We start from the raw sequence: 21864 nt of genomic DNA, 5'->3' as shown, positions 1-21864 counted from the left end.
GATAGACCCACTGCTTCAATCAGAAAAGCATCAGAATAGCTCTGTTGTTCTATTTGGCCCACAAAAAACCCATACACACAGTCTCCGAGGTACACCACAGTTCATTTGTTCATGTCTTTTCCTCCATATACTGTCCTCTCTTTTGCCTTTTTTTTCTGTCTCTCCTGTGCAGACATACTCACAAAACACACACTCAAGTCAGAAACATGCCGTGTCTTTACACAACAGTGGCCTGCGCAGAAACTGATACCGGTGTCCTGTCCTGTTATAATCTGTACTGCAGCTAGACTACAGGTGCCTTATCACTGTCCTTTCACATATAGAACAGAGATACAGTGCAAACACACACATACACACACTCTGCGAGAGCAGTCTGTGTCTCATATGTACCCAGTGAGGAATCAAGTAAGAAACATTAAACATTTTATAAAAATTGCCCAGAATGTGTCTCTCCTCTAAATCAACACGTCTCTAAGTGCAGTGTGGTACTGTGACTCCTGCAGAAAGCATACAGAGTGATTAAATACAGAGTGATTTCACTATATAGGAAATAGGAGTACATGGCAATGTTAGCTGCACCTCCGCTACAATGTTAAAAATATTAATGATAAAGGATTCCCCCTGCTGCTGTCAGTGGTGCTGACCTGGCTTTGGCTCATTCATAGCACTGTACTTGTATCCCTGGTGAACAATCCATGTAAAAATTTGGCACACATGAGAATTTGCCTGCTTGTTAATCAATTATAGAGCATGTTTTCACCATGTGTGTTCAGTCTGCAGGCTGCTGAGCCCTGACATGAGCCTCTGTGAGAGACAACACTGTTGCCTTCCCTGGTGTCTGCCTGGCTGACGTATTTCTCAGTCAGTGAGCATGTCAGCTGTTTAGTTTCCCCTCTTTCTGTAGTTAGACCCGAGCTAGTTATGTAGAAAGTCTGCCCTGCTGTGTTTATTGTTTCCAATTGTGAACTCCTGTATTAACTAAAAGACAATTCCCGCCTCATCTGGTCTCTCAAGTTGGAGCCGACACCTGCGTAGTGTGTCATACTCCACTGCTGTTGAAATCTCATCTTATTCAATAGAATTCTAGGTGAAAGAACTCCTTAAGATGGTTATTTTATTGCAGAGTCTCACAACCTGCTTCTGTGATGATCGTAAAGAGAGTAATTCCCCACTTCTGGAGTGTTTGCCTACCCTCCTCCACCATGCTGCTAAAGGAGGAAACCTCAATCTGGGAATTAAATAACCACAAGAATAATGTTTGTGGCTATATCAGGAAACTGATGCTAATAATTGAGGCTGTGTGCTGGAAACACGTCAGTTTGACTAACAAATCTTTCTTCATCGTACGGCTGTCCAAAGTTTTACGTTGCCATTCCTCACATGTCAGGATAACATTTCCACCAGTGCACTAAATTTGTGAGAAGGGAGTTGTGATCATCATCATCATACTCAACTAAGCTTGCAGGGTTTGCTTATCAATACTTATCTTATACTCGGGGCACAAAGGAGAATCTTCGGAAAAAAACAAACAACGAGGCGTCTGTGCGGCTATGCACTGCAGTGGCCAATCCATGGTTGTGTGCCTGAGTGAAGAGGGAGGGTCCTGCCTGGCTTTCATACAAAGTCCTATCGATCAGGCCCAATCGGAATCATCTGATAGCTAATCAATAAGCTACACTTCCTCTCAGCGAGCAGGGAGGAGAGAAAAGCACGGCTCTCACGAGAGTAGGACCTTGATCCTTTGACCCCCACAGTCTCACACACACACACACACTTTCTCTTTCTTCTCTCTTCATTTATCTCTCTCTTATAATAACAGTACAAGACAGAATAATAACCGAAAGCCTGTGTAAACCAAATCACCAATATACATTAGAATGTTATTTTAATCAGTTGGATTTACAGTGGATTTTTTCCTTCCCCTTCACTGAGTTTATTTCAATTTGGGCAGTAATTGTTTACGACTGACCATTTCATTTTCCATTATTGTTTTTATTTCTTCTTGTGATTAATTTCACCTCTCAAAGAATAATTATGAGAGGATTGATTTGATTATGCCTTTGTTCTGCTCCTATTGGCTCCACTGACTGAGGGAATGCCATGTTGCCATTTCGAGCGGATATATTTAATGATCACAATCAATGTTAAAGCTCTCTCTAGACTCAACTAACTCAATAAATATCTGCCAGGAGGAAATTTACCATCTAACTACAGCAGGCAATAAAGTCTTGCTCTCTGTTCTCCTCCCCTCCCCTTCACTCTCTTTCCATCTCTCTCTTTTGAGGATGATATTGTGATTAAAACTGTTGATCAATTTTCATAAAGTACCACTCTAGAGTCGATGAAAATATTATTTCCTTTCAATATCTGCACATGTGCCTTGCTTGCACGGGCAAAAGAAAGCTGATCATTCCCCTAGACTCCTTTGTACTTAATTAGTACATTTTAATAAAAATGAAAAGTCAGCTCGTCAAAATAAAATCTCTTTATTGTATGAGTCTTGTTTTGCAGATTTTTTAAGATGTAACTGTGCGTGTGTGTGTGTGTGTGAGAGAGAGAGAGAGAGAGAGAGAGGCTTTAGAGGTAAACAGTACAGTGGGGCTACCCCATCATGCCATGCCAGATGCATTTCTTTCTGAGATGCAAAGAACCAGTAGCACTAAAATAGACATACTAGATACTGTTTGGCACACTATTACAACAACACACTGCTCAGAAACACACTGCAAATAAGATGGGAATGTTTGAATGTTTTTTATGACAGGAAGTATAGCATTTTAAGTACTTTTCTCTTTACAAATGATGAAAGTTGTGTAATATGAAGACGTTGGAGTTGTTGGCGCATGCTACAAAGTAGAAGTTTCTCTCCTCTTGTGTGCTCTTTTATAAAGAATCTTAGAAGCAGCATTGATAACATTTGGATCCACATAGCTGTGATTCAGTGAGCCTGTTCACTATCACATTCACTTATTTCCCCCTGTAGATCCGCTTTTGCAATCTATAATTTTCTCTGTTTTTATTGAAGCCTCAACACGACACCTTTGAGGAAATCCTTCCAGCCCCAAATCCCCAGTGTGTCCTCACCGCTAGACAGCATGACCTTGTAAACCCTGAGTTATTTTACTCACCCATTGTGTGACGATAGAAAGAAAAGAGCGAGAGGGAGAGAGAGGAGGGACGGGGGGTAGAGAAAAAGGAGCTCCTGCCTGTCACAGCTTTCAAACACAAAGAAAAATGAGCACTTGGGCTGAAGTACAATTATTAGCCCCTGTCTACAGATTCATCACACTATAGAGAGAGAGCGAGAGGGGGGAGAGATACAGAGAAGAGTGGAGCAAGAGGTGGAGTGGAGGAAGGTAGAAAAACGAGCTGTATAGGTATGGGCAGAGCGGTATGAAAGATGGAAAGACAATGAGGAGAAAAACAGAGGAAATAGAAAATAGGGCTGTTACACTGTGAGGGAAAACTGAGAGCGAGCCAGGCGGGGTGCAAGGTGAAGCATGCAAAGCTACCGCAGAGTCGGCAGAAAAGAGGGGGAGGGAGGATTTAGGGAAATAAAAGAGTGAGGAAAAGAGAAAGAGCAAGGCGGAGGTAAAGGAAGGTAAAATGAAATAAGAGGATTTGTCAGGCCGATGGTTGGTGGCAGTAATAAAACCTGCTAATCTGAGGGAGAACGCTTGGCTGCTCTCACACTGACTCTCTTGACGCCCCACTTTACCACCAGGCCAAGCCAAGGTCACACACACACACACACACACACACACACACACACACACACACACACACACACACACACACACACACACGTGATCATGCCAGTCCAAACACAGAGAGAGAGATTTTATGCATGTTTTCAGTCTGTCCCATCGCTCTTTTTGTGAATCAAGTATGTTTGTGTGTGCTCTCCACTTTCCTCAAAATGTTTTGCTGACATGGCTGACCTCTCTCCTCTCCCCGCATGCCCCCCCCCCCTTCTCTCTCTCTCTCTCTCTCTTTTTCTCTCTCGCATTTTCTCTCTGCGTCACTTCTCTTCTTGTTAGCCATCATCTACACCCTGCACCCCCCACAGCCATGTTGATTTTGGAATCTCATTTTTCTCTGTTTCTTAACTGGCTCCGCCGTGTGAATCAATACCTATCAAAACCATTACATAAATACATCTGTCACAAGCAGATAGTAGAGTGGGGATGTAATGTGTCTGGTTAAGACCAACATAGGGTGAAAGGAGATATGTGTGTGTTCTCAGAGGACAACGAGTGTCATTTTGTGTGACCAGGTGTGTCGGGCGGAGAGAGGAAGGTTGTTATTGAGCTGCGATAAATGACACATAACCTGGTGCACTGCTTACTTAGCCAGGACCCTGTTCTCTCTGTCTCTTTTTTATCAGTCGGTGTGCGTGCATGTATTTGTTGTGAGTGTGTAGTGATGGGTATGTCTCTATGATTTCTTGATCACCGCAAGTCTGAAGTAACTATTGGAAGTACTTTAGATGCACAATAGACACATCTGGCTGAAGCTGTATTGTGGGTGTGCTTACATGGCTCGAAGCTAGTTAAATGTCCTTAAAACTAGGGCTAGGGTATTGCTTGTAAGTTTCAAAACTTGTGGCAGTGTGTTACCTATAAGTTTCAGTGCAAACATGATGATACCTTACTTTGAGAAACATAAAGATGCTTTTCTACTAAAGCCATCTTTCAAATTTTACACAAGCCAAAACTTCTCAAATATTAAATGTCTCACAAAAGCAGCTGCATTAAATAGTATAAAACTGGCACACTGTTTATTTTAATCAGGAGCTATCTGATCAAAAAATACATAAACAATGGTACAAATCTGACCAGACTATCTTTTGGCAGTTTTTAATACTCAGTGTCACAGAACCATTTGGGTCATTACCCCAAAAGAATTGAGGTTCCTTATCCAACACTCTCATACATCCATGCAGCTCAAATACATGTAGTGCATCTACGCAGCTCAACTGTGTATTTTGAAAAATAAAGACCTCAACATTGACAGAGAGCGCAAAGAAACCAAGGAGGGAAAATGAGAATAATGTGGATGGAAGGAATGATTGGTAAAGGGAGAAAAATAGAAGGATACAGGTGAATGGGATTGAGAGAGAACAAGTGTCTCATGTGCTCTGCTGTCTGGCCATCTGGAGCTATTAAGCTTGTATTACATAGAAGAGTATTTCTAATGTTTTTCTTTCCAGTTTCTTGTTCTATTCTTTTGATCCTTGTTGTCATTGGCATTTCCACACCTCATTTCTGTGATTGACGGTGTGATGCAGATTTACATGTCATGCTGAAATAGCACAATAACCTGCGCGCCAATAATCACCTCATTGAGAAACGCTCCGGCCTCTCTCCACTCACAATTACTATTGTGTATTTGATCATATAAACACTCTCCAACAATGCACTTAATGGGCTTATTGGCAGCGGACCAGGACTTGCCTGTAAATAAGCCTGATGGTGTTTTATTCTAATAAATTAGGCTCATATATGCAAACACAGTAAAATCATAACAATATCCAAATGTGTCTAGGCAGAGGTGGGGTGGTGACAGGTGGAGATTAATGCTGCTACCAATTGGCCAGCCTCATCACTCACTCAGCTATCTTCAACTTTTTTATTTGTTTAATTTCCAAATGCGATTGCTCCACCACTCCTGCTCAAGCTGATAAATGCAAAGGATCATGGGTAGAGGAGGCCAAGATTAATACACATCATTTTTCAACTGGACCAATCCAAGAAGAAAAGAGAAAGAAAGGAATGTGCTAAGAGCTCTGAGGAGGAATAAAAGCCATTTCTGCTGGGACATGATGTAACCGAGTACTATGAAGGTAAATAAATGTAAGATCGCATGGTGCATTTTCTCTCTGTCTCTCTCCCTAATTGGGGCTTTTTGGGTGCAAAGCCTTTTAAGCAAATAAAAAACAAAGCCTAAATACACAGTGCTAAAAAGGCTTGATAACCTCATAGCTTCATTTCTGTCATTTATTTACCTGCGTAATGTGAGTTCCCACTGTTTTACTGTCTGTTCTGTGAGATACAACTCCCTATGGGTACTGAAGCTTACAGACACATTTATTAAAATCTTAGAAATATATTCATTTACATTATTTTTTCATTAAACCTTTATTTTACTGTGAAGGTCTTTACTCTCTTTCGGACAGTCACCATGTGTGCACAGGACGGGTGACACAAGCAATAGAGCTACATTTTAAAACAGATGACAAGCAGTAAAACATACAAAATTGCACCTGAATTAAAAGATAAGGCTCAACAAATTAATTCACAGTAAAACAGCTATAAATTTAATGAGCAATAAATAAATGTAAGCACAAAAATGTGAGGTAAAAGCCTAATTAAACTGACAATACCAACAACAGTAAAAACAACAACAATGACCTGCGTAAGCAAAAGATACTGTATTTTTGTGCAGCATCGTTTAGAAAGACTGGTTTGTTACTCTGGAATAATAGAAATGTGTGTGTGTGTGTGTGTGTGTGTATATTATAAATGGAAGGGAGAAGAGTCACCTTTCAAAAACACACTCATACCTACGAGATTAATTGCAAGTACTGTGAATCACTGTGCAATTAATTAACTCATCCTTAGTAATGAGTGTGTGTGTGTGTGTGTGTGTGTGTGTGTGTGTGTGTGTGAGGACTGTGTGTACGATGTGTCACACAGGCAGCCCCTCCATCTCTCCACCTCTCGCCCTGTCCCCTCTCTAATTGCTTCCCTCTCTATTAAAATGCAGTCTGCTGTGACATCACTCAACCCTCTGTCAGAGCGGGCCAGGGCACCGGGCAAACCACGCACACATACACACACACAAACAGGTACACACACACAAACTCAAATTAATTTATAGTGCATCGTTTGTGTTGATTTTAGGGAAAAGTGAATTGAATTGAGTCAGAGTCTGTCTGTGTTTGTGTGTTGGTTTGTGGAAAAGGCAACACTGACTGGACTGTAGCAAAGTCTGGATAGACTGATGTGTTACTTTATGTGTCTTGTTGGCCTGGATCATAATTATTGTTTATTAACTTTCAGGGGAATTGTATTGTGACATATACATATCATGTTATCGTCTTAGAAAATTCTGTTTCCAAATTAAATATTATTTGTAATTAGAAATTCGCACAGTTTTAGCGAATGTAATGCATAACAGTGGGACACAACACTGAACATCAATTTTGATATTTTATTTACAGTACATGTGATTTTAAACATTTAATTATCTTAAATATAATTGTTTTGCACACATTAGTATTGTTCCTTTTATTTAATCTCTCCTTTCAAGTGTTGTTTTAATGTCTTTTATAGGAAAACACCACACACAAAAACGGTATAATTATATTTGACTAATTAACAAAAATTAATGAAGGGAATGAAGTGAAGGGGAAAGGGGTGAATTCACCATTTCCATATCCTGATATACATTAATATCAGAAGAATGTTTATATTCATGTGAATATATTGATATTTGAAGTGTTATATAGCAGGTAGTGATGCTGACAATATGTGAATTCTCTTCAAGGCAAATTACTGTGTGTATGGAGTGAATATATACTGTACATTCACTAACAGATAATAGTGCACGTATTGGGTCAAAGTACAAAACTGCATCAATTGAAGTTATATTTATTTATCTTTTGATTCAGATTCACCCAAATACAAGATGAAAAACATGACAATAAACCAGCAAGTAATGTCTGACGCCCCCCTCCCGACTCTCATTCTCTCTCTCTCAGAGCTAATCTGATTGGTGCATAAATCATGCTGACATCAGCATGGGTGGAAGTTGGCCTACTCCTACACACACACACACACACACAAACGGTGAGGTGAGAGCAGTGGCGTGCTCCACGGTGATCATGAGGACAGTGGATAACAGATCTCTCTTTTATCATTCCCTGACTTTCCCTGACATTTAAAAAGCCATTAACACCACTGAGATTCACCCTCGTGTACATTTCATATGGAAGCACCTCCCCAACACACACACACATGCTGCTTTTACACAGACACACACATGCTTGCTTGCCTCTCACTCACAGGGTTTCTACACACTTTGTGTGTGGGAATGATCTCAGTGATAACACAAAGCCCAAATGACACAGACACAGCAGCAAATTATACCTTAATAAGCTTTTCACACCTGCCCTCCTTTTCTGTAAGATTAAAGAAAAGAGATCCAGCCCACTGCTGGTGTATTTTAATAGTGGTAAGACACAGCTAGCGATACACTTATTGATCCCCTGTTGAAATCAATGAGGATTTAGGGCATTGATATCCTTGATCAGAATGCAGCCCCCCCCCCCCCCCCGACATGGTGACAAATGGAATAAGTGGCTGTTGTCTTGGAGTGACTGCCTTTGTGAATGGTAATTATCCACCAATTCAGCCATATATACATGGGTATACTATAAACACTAACAGCATAATAGTATTTGCTGCTGAGCACTGTATTAATTTATGGTCCATTATTGTAAAGCCCATCGTTACGATTCGAGGGAGCATTTATTGTAATCAGAGGACTGACACAGAATGGAAGCACAGCTAATGTATGTAATGTAATCACAAGCAGTCAGCCTGACAAAACTATATGGTAGCTAATGCGGCGAATGACATACGGCCTCACTCTTTGTTGTTAGCATTTATTAGCAGTGAACAGAGGGCCTGAGTGCGAAACCGCTATCGACTAATTATATTCCATTGTGTCTGCGTGGAAAACAAGAGGCAAACATGCTCCGTGGTCATACAACGGTCACCCCACCACTTAATCTGCAGGATATTAACATGAAGCTGAAACTAACGGATGGGCCTGCAGTATGAGTCATGACTGGCAGTGATATACAGCAGATACAGAGATTGAGCGCAGTCATTTAAATGAATGTTATTGTAATTCTGCAGATGGCAGAGGCACTTTTGGTGATTATGGATCGGACCTTTTAAAACTCTTTTGAAAACGGCTCTAAATCTTACGGCCCCTGGGGGTGTACAGAGACGTTTAGAAGACAGGAGACATGTTTGCATTCGGAAAATCATGAGAGGGGAAAAGAGAGGAGAGACAAAGTCACAGAGGGCTGTAAGGAAGGGTTGACTCTTGGTTTAAGGCAGTAGGGGTCACGGGTGTGAAATAACTGGCATATTCAAAGGGCGAAAAATTACATTAGGGAAGAGAAGGGTCTTTGAAATATTCAGACAGATCTAATGTCAAGAAGAGAGGACTGGACTTTTGAAGAGAGATAAAGGTCCAATGCACTGTGTGAGAAAACATACTCCTCCAGCAGTGTTTATATTTTTTATTCCGTGTATGTGGATCTGCTCCTGAAAAGTTATTGCAGAATGTTTTTTCAGTTTAGGGCTTTGAGCATATGTTCGAAACAACAGCTAGATTCTGGGTAAATACTTTACTGAGTGATAGAGGAGAAAAGCATCTGAACAAATAAAGCCCCCTCCCCTCTATCATCTTCTATGAAGATCTGCTCAGCTGAAGATACGACGCTGACAGAGTTGGATTCCCTCTTTTTAATGCTGCAGGCCAAACAGCCTGCAACTCTAGATAGTAGGTGTACTTACTCATATCTGTTTTCATCATGTGTGAGAAAGTTTGGCATTAATTCGCATCTCCATTATTAGAGTTTCCACTCACGCTAATATGTGGCTGCATTTATCTTTTCTCATGAACATAATGAGCTCAAAGACTCAAGAAGCACCCCTCAGAGTGATGCGTTGTTTATCATTCCTTCTCCACTTTTGTCTATCATCCTCCTCTGTGCATCATTTTGTATTCAGTGCAGTATTATACGGTAGTGTCTGGTCTCTGTTGTGCTGTGTTGCAGAGGAGTGTAATGCACTGGGTCTCACCCTGTGTCCATCACTCTGCCTGGTGTAAGTCAGGCAGGCAGCCAGGCAACCTCCTACCAGAGAGAAATAGATGAATGGTGGGATTTGGAAGAGATGCACTGAAAGGGGGCAGAGATGGGGGTGGGGTAGGGGCGTCGATGCTGCGTCAAAAGTGGATTTGAAAATTGTTTAGAGAAAGAAAGAGAGACAGAAGGTGAAAGAGAGGAGGGGTAAAGAAAACGAAAGGGTGAGAGAAAGAGGGAAAGAGGAGTGTTACAGGGATATAATCATGAATGGCTATGAGAGAGGAGTGTGAGCAGGTTAGAGAGGGAGAGACCCAGTGAATTATGGGAGAGGTAGACTGAGTGAGATGGTGGAGAGAGAGAGAGAGAGAGAGTGAGAGCAGTGAGACAGACAGGATGAGTTATAGACCCAGAGAGGGAGAGAGAGCTTTCACACATGGAGACAGCCTGGTGATTTAGGGCTAAAGGACACTGAGACAAGCTCTGCTGCGAAAGGTGATAGACCTAAAGGGTAGCAACAGATCCACTGAAACACTACAGCATAGACTATTGTCAGCGCTGCAGCATCTGTGCCTCCTCTCTTATCTTATCTACGCAAGCGTTCACGCACCACATGTTTTGAGGACTTAAGCATCACAAGAGCACTTCACTGTTCAAAAGAGACACTTCCAAATGAGAGCGGTAAGCTCATGTTTATCTTGTGCCATTCAAAATGCCAGCAAGTCCTTTAGACTAAACAACAAAATAGGTCATATGTCTCTGCTTTCCAAAATGACACAAATGAGGATTTTCTGATCTGACCTCATCATGACAGAACAACATTGTCAGTGACTTCTGAAATGCATATGACCATTACAAAAGTTATTCTTAAGGTTAAATTTTAGGGTTGAGGTTAGGGAATGAAGGTTATGATTAAAAGAGGAAGTGCTTGATTAGAGGGGCACTCTTTAAGGGGATTTTGTATTGCACTTTAAAGTAAGGGGACTTGCAAGAGACAGATTTAAAGAAAGATTGAAGCAGCAGAGGATGGAAATATGTTAGCATTCACCAAGCTTCAGAAACCCAGGATCCATCCTTGTGATGCAATTTAATAGTGGCCTTTATTAGACCCTTTCTGCCTCCAGGCCCCCAGTTTGTAATGTAGTATTTTCCTGAGAGTTCAATCTGAGATATCCTGGTGACATGATCATCTTTTTGACCAGAAAGCTCCTCCAGAGCAAAGAAACCAATGTTGACTAGGAAGCGGGACATGAACAGCAGTCTTCAATATTACAGTCAGATGCTTTGTATGCCTGTCCACCAGAACCCTTCCTATGAGGTTTTGGGAGGAAAGTTTTAAGTGTTTCTGGTGAGAACAGTCCCAAAAATACAGCTTGGGAATTTGCCTGAGCACATTCTCAGTAACCTCATTGGCCTGGCACAACAGTAACACTGTTTATTTATAAACACCATTACACTGGAGAAAAGTCATCTTTATATCACTGTGCGTGTGGGTGTGCGTTGGTGCAGAAACGGCACTTTTATAGCTGCAGGTATTTGTATGGCTGCATGGTTGTGTCCATATTTGGGCGGTGTGAGGTGGTCACTAATCTATCTGACCTTCTGGCTCATTTGCATGCACTGCCCCCCCACTCTGACTGAGAGATGCCATGACCTTTATTAGCTAATTAAGAAACATAACAGAAATAAACCTGACAGAATGGGAATGGACATGCACACACACAGACACATGCACACACTCTCAGCGTGGTTGGCGGCAGAATGAGGATGGGGAGAAAAAGGAGCAGACGGGAGGCAGACTGCAAAAAAAGACATGAGTGGAGAGAAATTTGGCTTTCTGTATCACATGGAAACAACCACAGCTACATCTCCACATACAGCCGAGAGCAGATTCCCTGTAATAATCTCTGTAACAGCAAGTCCCTTTGGAGGAAGTGGGATCACACACACACATACACTCTTCAGTCATTACATACCAGCAGACATTCAAGCATTATAGTATTATAGAAGTAGTTTCTCTTAATCACATACTGAGCTCCTTTAAATCTCTATGCGCTGGAATAAGAGAAGTAAATCTCTCTGTCTCTGCTGTCTGCTGCCACTTAAGTGTAGAGTCGGCCTCTTGTTCTCTCCTCCCTGTCCCACCATGCACTCATAATAAGCTGCTAGACCCCCCAGGCTATAGAAGGAGGTGGGTGTGGTATGAGGGACACACACACACACACACACACACACACACACACACACACACACACACACACACACAGACAGACAGCAGCAAGACACTGTATGAATACAAACACAAACACACACACAACTAAATACAGTATGCGCACAGAACAGAATCTACACATGACTGCACACTTTTGCATTGACGCAAAATATTTTTGGGCATTTTTGGGACACACACAATTGCATTTAAACACAAGACGCACAAATTGGGGGTGTTATCTCCCACACCTTCCCAGTGTTCATTGTGTGTTAATCTGAGCAGTAATCTGCAGAGTGGGCAGATTATCATCTGACAAGCCCCATTTTGAGGTTTGTGGGATTACACAATCAATTCCCCTCCTACAGTACATCACAGGGCTGAAGATACAATGTCAACACACACACACGCACTTAATGCTGACGCTACTAAAACAGTTAGGGGCTGACATACTTTACTTTATGTATAGTTTCACATGCTTCTGTCATTTCTATTATGTGACACTAGCTTTTGTAAAAACACTTCATAAGACAGACTAAAACCTGTGTTATGAAACTTTTTACAGATCAAATACATTTTTAATTTCAAAACACCCACAGTCTGTTTCCATGACATGTTCAGAGAAAATGAGCATAACAGATGGGAGGAAGGTGAGAAACTGTGAGAGGTTGAATGAGAGAAACTGAGAAACATGAATCGATGGCTGGAAAAAAGAGACAGATTGAAGGCTGCGACCTCTCAGTGCTACGTGTCAGTCTGTCTCTGTCACCATGACAGGTCTTCAACAGTGAGGAACCCTGAACAGCTCAGTCCACACTGCGGCACACAGGGGCTTCACACGCTGACAGACAGAGCCAAGGGCTGTCCTGTCCACAGTATATCACAGTCTGCAGAGGAGCCCTACAGTCTGAATGCCTGTCCAACTCACCCAGCCCACCCTCCTGTTTTCCTCACCTACATGTACACAGAAAACCTTTTGAAACAGAATTAGTGTTGATATAATGGCGTGCGCCATTTCTGAAAAAATCTGTAAGTGAAAGTTGAGATGCTTGTACTCGTTTTGAGAAAGAAGAAGTTGAGCTACTTAAATTAGATTTTATATTTTTCCCAGACTGCCGAATGGGACACCAGAGAATTCAGTATGTCTGTAACCGACTGATAACTCATTGCTGAGGTGTGCAGTGTTACAGTTTGATGTTCAATATCACAGTGAGAGGAGGGGCTCATACACCTTTACTCCAGCTTTTCCTCTGGAAATGTGTATGAGGCCCAGTTATACATTTAACTACTTATTTTTGAAGACTACCGATGATGTTGTCACTGAGTTACTATTTAATTAGGTACATCTGTTCAATCTAACGTAATACATAAATAAACAGCTCTGCAGCAAATTATTTGTTATGTGTTTAATCAACCCTATGATGATGTCTGAGTTCTTCATCGTTGTATTAATTTGAATTAATACGTGTTTCCAGTTGTGGTCATCCAGTGCAGCACCACCACTAACTGTGGCCTCGAAAATGGTGCATTTTAAGCTTCACAAATATAGGACTGCATTATGGTCAAAGTGTGCATTGTCTTTCTGTTGCCTTTCAGTGCTTTTCACACTATCTTCTAGAGTCTGATTCTGGCGCTATGGCAGGCAGGTGTGGGGTTGTGAGGTTTTTACCTAAATCAAAGATGTTGAAGACAAGCATTGCTGACCTGGTTTTCATTATTCATTTTCTCTTATGTAGAGACAACAGAGAGGGCGACAAAGGCAAAGAGGAGGAAGAGAGAGGAATGATGGGGGGTTATGAAATGTGGGCGTTTGTTAACAAAATGTTTAGTCAGTTTTATTTAGACTTTTTTTTTTTTTTATTTTTATTTTTTACAGAAATTAACTGATCTTGCATTCTGATTGGACCATTGTAGGGATCACCAAGCTAAAGGCTAAAAATGTGAAGTTAAGCTAAAGCTGAATGGACCTTTTACACAGCGACATGACTTGTCACAGGTGTTGCCTATAACGTCACTAAATGCGGTGCTTGAGTTGCAATAATTGCTTAAACTGAAGCTTGTTAGAGTTATTAGTTTCCTGCTATGACAAGTCAAAACATTTGCTGTGAAAAAAAAAAGTCTGTTAATCTGCTTCACTTGAGAATGATTAAGAAACAAGAGCGCTCAGATGCTAGCAAGGCTATTAAGATTCAGGTTAGCAAGATTTATTGGGAAAGTGAAACTGTTCCTGGCTTCCAAAGGGACCTTGACAGAAAAAGTTTAGGAACACTTGTTTTAAATAAAGATGTACTAAACTTTATTCATCCAATTGGCACATTGCAGTGGCACCTTATCAGAAAATGTATGGTGTAAACGAATGTATTTGTCTATGCATTGCGTCTGTTTATGATACTGTATGTCTGTATCTTTGTGCCGCATGTTCTCCTGTGTCTCGCCTTCTGTGTCCCCATTTGTCTATCTGTGTGGGCTTCCTCTGCCTTTCTGTTTGTTTGTATTTGCCACCTCTGTAGTGTGATGGCTGAGGCTGGGATTTTTATCCTCCCAACATTCCAGTAAATAGTCAGACAAAACGCAGCACACTCCGAGGAGCCTCAGGCCAGGGCAATCAATCAGGGAGAAAACAACACAGAGATCGGGCTGTTTCTGCTCCATAAAACAGCCTTCAGAACAGCAGCAGCCATTCAGGATCTGGGATGTAGAATAAATACTCTCTCGCTTTCTCTTTCTGTATTTTGCTGGCATCCTCCCTCTCAATCATTATATCAAAAATCTGTCACAATCCTGCAGTGAGAGCTGTAAACAATATTTGTGACGATGTGTCTTCTTTACTATATAATTTACCCAGCGACCAGTTAAGTGTTCCCCAAGAAAACCTGGTGGTGGGTGAGAGGCAATGAATCTGTAACAACTCCAAACCAAAACCGCAGCTGGAATCCTGAACGTCTGTAATGCAACGAAAGTCAGCAGTGAGTGTTTTCTTTACTTACAGGCTATAGGATCAGGGATAATGTTGTATAAATATTTGATGGTTTCCTAGCAGGGTCTTATATGGCTGAGAGAGTGCAGCATTAAGCCTGATGATCAAGGAGAACTTCCAGGCATGCTTTCACACACGCAATCACAAAGACACATGCACACGCAAACACACGGAATCAGCAGTGCATGCATGCAATCAGGTATGGCCAACATGCACATTAACGACAAATATCCATGTACACATACACACACACACACACACACACACACACACACACACACACACACACACACACAAGCAGACTGCTCTGTCTGTCTGTCTGTCTCTCACTGCACTGCATTGGGTTTCACTTTGTGTGTGTGCTTGGTTTACAGATGTTGATCATGTCTCGCTGAGCTTGCAGTGAAAAGACAGATTCCTTACATCTTTGAGACCACTGCTACTCTCACACAGCAACTTGTTATGCTTTCAGAGAAACTGTAGAAAAGCTTTGAATAGCTGCAGAAGATGCTTACATTCAAAGTCCACAGTAAAGTTTTGTTAATTTACTAGTTCCTGGGAGCGATGAAAAACATTTTTGCTTTAAGCTCTGGTTGAAACTGGTTATTAGACAAATTGTTAACAAATGTCTGAAATATCACAATGTATTTCCTCTAATAGAGAGAGAGATTAGCGCTGCCAGAGAGACCGTGTTAAATGCATGCCCCCTCTACACCTCTAAAAGAAAGTGACCAAATTTTTCTCCATCTAGCAAGTGTGAAATGTCAGCTGGTGTATAATCTTACAGCGATCAGCCCTGCTGAGAGCAGAGAGACAAAGAGTGTTTTTCTCCTTCAGAGACGTATGCAGATGGCAACTGATGTATGATATTAACCTTTGCTATCCTAACTCCTGTCTACACACACACACACACGCGGCATACTAATCATATTGATCCAGCTTTAGAAAGACAGCCCTGTGGTTTTTCTCCCTCTCAGTCAAAATCTGTGTGCGAGTAGTTAGGAAATGATGCAAAATCATCTCATATTTTATTTTGGAAGTCAAGATGTTATAAACATGTAATAACTTTTCCCGAGTGTCCCAAAGTAAGTAAACCTGCCATATGTGCAGCATATTTTACACAAATTGATTTGATAAATGTGTCAGTCCTCAAGTATTTTCTTTTGGATTGCATGTCAGTGGCAACATTTTTTAGACAAATGGGCTCCTCGGATTTTAAGTGTCGCTCCTCTCTTTGTCTACTGAATTGTTAGTTTTAGCGAGGGGGGAAAAAAGAGCAGAGGGAGGGTGAGAGAAGAGGCAAAGTATAAAAACAAATTGGCGCAGAGGGATGAGTGAGATATCAAAAGACTGGATGGTGAGGGTTGAATGAAATTGAGTATCCGATGTTCTGTGTTCTCTGAGGTCAGGGTCTATATCACTCTTTGCTTCTGAAACAACAACCACCACAACGAGCACCAGGGAGCCGACCAATCTGAGCTACTGCATTGTTCACTATCTGCTGAAGAAAACAGCTCGGGTCTCTCTCTTCCTCTCTCTCTCTTTCTTACACACTCACACAATCACTGCTCACTTCATATCTGGAGAGAGAGAATAGAGCGTGTTCCTTATTGTCCCCTTAGTGGTGATGTGGGTGTGTGTGTTAGGGCTTGATTGTTACTGGTTTACATAAGGGTATTAAACTCTCGCATAGCCCTATCTATCTGAGCCAGGCAGATATATTTGTGTTGTGGTTCCTTTATGCATTTGTTATTTCCAAAGAGGATTGGGATGCACCAGTGGAAGAAAGGATAGATAGCCTGCTGATATTACCCTCTTCCTTTCTCCCTCGCTTCCTTCCTTTTCCTCTAAAAACCAAACTCTTGTGCGTTTGTGAATGTGTACTTGTGTGTGTGTGTGTATTGCCTCCAGAAACAATAGCGGGTAATTAATTAAAGAGAAGTGCACTTTGTCGCCATTGTCCTGTTCAACAACTCTAACAGTGTTCAGCAAAACAGCATTCAGTGATATTATTCGTAATAATAGCTGTTGTTTCAATCTGAAATGGTCTGAAATTAGGGATGTATTAGCTAAACATTGTGTAGATGCATTTAGCTAAACCAACATAATGAGCAGGGAAAGGTTTACTGTCTATTTACAAGTCAAACAAGAACATATTGTACAGTACATGAATAGAAGTAGTGAAATACATTTAACACTGTAGTGCAAATCCAATATTTTTTTTACTTGAATATTATCATTTATTTTTCTTTTTTTCTTTTCTCTACTCACTCACTGCTTTTAAGAGAAAAATATTGTGCTTTTTACACAACACGGCATAGTTGCGAGTTCCTTTAAAGAGTAACTTATATATTTTTCAACCTGACTATTTTTTCACTGACAGGCGGAGATTGTTATTATATTATTATTAAGTGTTTGACAATATTGTGGAAAGGACATACCTATTTAGATAGACCTCTAGCACCCTGATACGGTCCTTTCTTCCATTCTGCCAACAAATCCTCCAAATTAAACTACAAAATACATTGTTGACCCATGCCCGTCTGATCTGATGCTACTATCAGGATGATATTGCTGTTTCTCATCTTACACAGCTATGGTTAAAGTTTGTTTAGGCACAAAAATGTCTTGGCTTTAGGTTTAGTGAAAAGTTATGATTTGGGTTAAAATTACTTTTTGGTTTAGGTTAGGGGACCATCATGGTTACATAAATAAACACTTGCTCATGGTTAGAAGAAACCAACATCGATTGTTGGTAGGAAACTAGGATTAGCGATCTCCCGTGTTAAATTCTTAAGATAATTGAGGGTTGTATTAGCGACGTCTTCCCTCTGTGGATTTTGTAGCTCTACCATGTCATCACACTTCATCCCCCTTTGCTCTTTACAGACAAGAGTCATAATTATTGCAGCCACTAAAAGGATTTGTCACTTAAATGTAAACATATGTTTGTGGGCATTTGCTGAAATAACTAATGCTCTCCTTTTTCTTCGGGAAATCAGTCTTCATGCTCCATTAGAAATGCTTATTTACTTTTGATTCTTAAGTACAAATATCTGTATTGGCTTTACTTGTAATTGAACATTTCTACATTGTGCCATTGCTACTTTTAAGGAAAGGATGTTGATACTACTTTTACCACTGATGTGTACAAATACATCAGAAATTACAAGAAATCAATTCTGAATTGCATATTTAGTGTGCACATCCCTGAGAAGGCAGCTGTTATTTTGAGAATTCCCCAATCTGCATGTGTCTGTGCGCTTCTGAGGATCAGGCAGGAGAGGTTAAATCAAAGTGGAGTCAATAACTTCATCCCTCCCTCCTTGTCTGCTCTGCTGTGCTGCTGGGAACGCCTGCTGCTCGCTCTCTGGCTCGTGAAAGAGGAGGACAGGATGGGGTTCAACACTTTCACAAACACTAAAGGAGGGGAGAGTCGTGCTGCTAATACAGAGATGATCTAAGTCTCTGGCACACAGATATATAGACACATATTTATCCACACACACATACACACCGAGAGAGACGCTTCCTCGCTGTGTCTGAGAATGATAATGAGCCAAATTCTCTTTTCTTCCAACCTGAGAGCCTGAGACCAGTCATGGCCACAGCCCCGGCGAAATCAATATCATCATCCATAATCTTTATTGTGGGATGAAACACAGCATAAATCAGCACAAAGCCATTCACACATCCCTCTCTTTAGCAGCCTCCAATTGCATGCAGCACTCTCCTGGGCCGACAACACTTTCTTTTCAGTACAGAAAGGTTGTCTCCCAATGTCTCCAGTCTCTGCAGCACCTGCTCATGCATCATATCAAATATTTGTGTCGCGGTTTTGATCATGCTCAGTCTGCAACACATGTAAAAGGTGAGCTGAGAGAGCGCTGCAGGTGTCGATTTTTGAGGAAGGAATTGTCCTACACCTGCAAGGGATTGGTGGAGTGAGATAATATTTAAGTTGTTAAATTTACCTTTGAAAAGTGTGAGTTTAAGCAAGAATCTGTGTGTGTGTGTGTGTGTGTCTCCCAGCTCTGCTCTCTTTGAGTGTGAGTGTGAGTAATGAGGTTTGGAGAAGAAAGCTTAGCCAAATCCTCTCATCAGTCTTCACTCCTTCAATACCCAATCAGCAGGCTAATTCAATACCCAATCACAGGGCTAATAACATCCAGCTGAGAGGAGAACCAATGAGAACTCGGCTAATGGACCTTTGGGGAATAACTGGCTGGACAAAAAGTTAGCGCAAAAAGAAGGCAGAATTTCTTTTTCTCTAAAGAAAACGTACTGTCTAACGATCTCAGTTTGGTGTCCAATCGCCTGCCACTGTAGCTGTGAAGCAGAAGAAAAATCTTTCACTAAACTGAATCAGACATTTGTGTCTACTTGAGCATGTCAAAGGGACGAGTTTGATGTTCAACATTCAAATCAGCAGCTAAAATTAAAAAATTCCCCCAGCATCTGAGTTTAGTACTTGTTCTATTATAAAATTACAGCCTTGTTTCAGCGTTACACAGCACACAGCTCTATGACATTTAACATGCAAACAGATTCACATCTCCCTCACTTATTTTTTCCCTCCGGAGCCATGAATGGTGGGTGCATAAGTGCGTAGTGCTGCAGGAGAGTCCCAGCTATTGTAGTGTCACAAATCCCACCTTCCTGACATGCACTGAATAAACTGTCACAGGCATTATATAGTGTGTCTATAAAGCCCACCATCAAACAGTTACTACCTCCATCGCTTCAGTCCACTGCACCAACAACACAAACAAATCACACAGCGGTGCGTCCCAGTGTTTTCAGGTGAGTATATGTTTGTGGGTGTGTGATATACTGTAAAGTGGGGTGCATACATGACTGTGTTTTCTGATATGATCACACACCATATTACCTTCTATATCTTGCTCGGTTGCAATCTATACTGACCTCCCTTTCTCAACCTCCCTCACTAAAAGCCTCTGTGTGTTTCATGACGCATATACAGTTTCCTGCTCTTCTGTTTTCTGTCACTGCACATTTTTGTGCTTGGTCATTAAAAAGGGTACATCAGCATCCTACCACATTTCTGTGGAGTGATTCCAAGGCTGATTTAATGCAAGCACTAGTGTCTATCATAAAAACAGAATGTGTTTAAATGGGAAATCTACTTAAAAACACTCAAGGAGCAGAGAAAATGTTCACATTTCAGGGCCTTTTTTGTTGTTGGTGGTGTATTTTTCTTTACCTAGCAAAAACTTAAAAACATGAATATAAGTCTGTATAATAATAAATAATATAAAATATGTATCCTGTCATGTCAGGTTTACATCCTCAATATTTTTCCTCAGTTATCCTCAAAAGACCAGAGAGGAATGCAATGATGAGATGCAACATGTTGTGGCAGGATTATTAGAGCAGGATTCGATGATATGTAGGAAATCACTCACTAAAGCAGTGGACAAAGCAAGTGCGTACCCTTTAAAAATAAAAAACTACCCATAACAGCCTTAAAGACTTTGAACATCACACACTAATGATGTACTGTACAACAGCGTGAGAGTACATGAGGAGGAAATTTCCCTTTAATCTTCTTCATGGCTACATCATCTTTTATTGGTGGACAAAGTGAATCTCAGCCTGCAGCCTCGGCCCCGTAGAAATGACAATTGATTTGCAGGTTATTTCCTGCTTCCTGTGAGCTAATTGAAATAAAGTGGGACGGTAGACTCAGGCTCTGCAGCATCTATCAATACTGCAGTTCTAAAGTAGAGAGAGCCTCATGCCTACGGCTGTACTTTAACCAGTCCCATGGAATATTTGTTTCATTGTTTGGCTCATCACCATGCCTATATTATATGTGTGTTGGTGCTACCTGGTATGTAAGCCCCCTTTTATTCAATGTAAGCAAGCAAAATAAGACGCAATGTATTGCTTACAATTATACATATATGCTCTGTATATGTGCATTTGTGCCTATATGTATGCTGGATGCGTCATGTCATGGCTATGCAAGTAGAGTTTAGCAATAAACCAAAACATTTCTGTCCTTCAAAGTATAAAATCAGAAAACCTTTTTGGATTAAATTAGACTTAAATTAAGGATTACAAATGGGAGCAGAGGAGAATCATGGACATTAAAGTGCATATCTTTAGAAAAGAAGGAAATAAAAATCCAGATACCTTTGCAGCCATGAATATCTTGTCTTAAATGCAATGCATCTCAAACACCCCCGTTACCCTTCAAAACACACACACACACACACACACACACACACACACACACACACACACACACACTGATTAGTGCATAACGCCTTTTCACATCAATTTAATTATGGTAAACATACTATAGATAAATATACAGTATCCAGCAGTGCACATCTGTCCAGGCGTATGTACAGCAGGAGAGAGAGAAGGAAACAACTCGTTGGAAGGCAACAGAGGAATAAGTGTTGATGTATGTGCATGTGTGTATGTGCAAGATCAGGAGCTGCGTTTTATTTACTTATAATGTCCCAGCTGTTGTGAACAGCTGGATTTTACACAGATTGAACTGGTGAGTGTATGGAATCCCATTTACAGTACAGCGTCCCCACTTTTCACTGGAGGAATTTATCCTGAACAAAATCTTTACTTGAACTGCCCCAAGACCTGACATTTCACATGATCCAGGATACAGAAAGCCTTTTTTTTTAAAAACCTTGCATTCATTTGTGTCCAAAGAGACTTACAGTCATTTAAAGCTTAAGATCTTATTTTAATTTTGCATCAGGCATAAACTGAAAAAACACTGAAACTTTTTTGTTTAATATG

The 21864-nt window shown here is 40.9% G+C and overlaps 1 protein-coding gene across 1 annotated transcript in view; it reads right to left on the bottom strand.

The window, feature by feature from the left end:
- The window catches only part of LOC119893386 (transcription factor Maf-like), a 47930-nt gene that overhangs the window by 4466 nt on the left and 21600 nt on the right, over positions 1-21864 (bottom strand). The window lies entirely within an intron of this gene.

This window comes from Micropterus salmoides, unplaced genomic scaffold, assembly GCF_014851395.1.
Source record: "Micropterus salmoides isolate LMB-PRFRI ecotype aquatic unplaced genomic scaffold, ASM1485139v1 Ms_hic_scaffold_8, whole genome shotgun sequence".
In the NCBI taxonomy this organism is placed as follows: Eukaryota; Metazoa; Chordata; class Actinopteri; order Centrarchiformes; family Centrarchidae; genus Micropterus; species Micropterus salmoides.
Note: the sequence above shows the minus strand (reverse complement) of the source record. Positions and strands in the feature narration are given on the sequence as shown.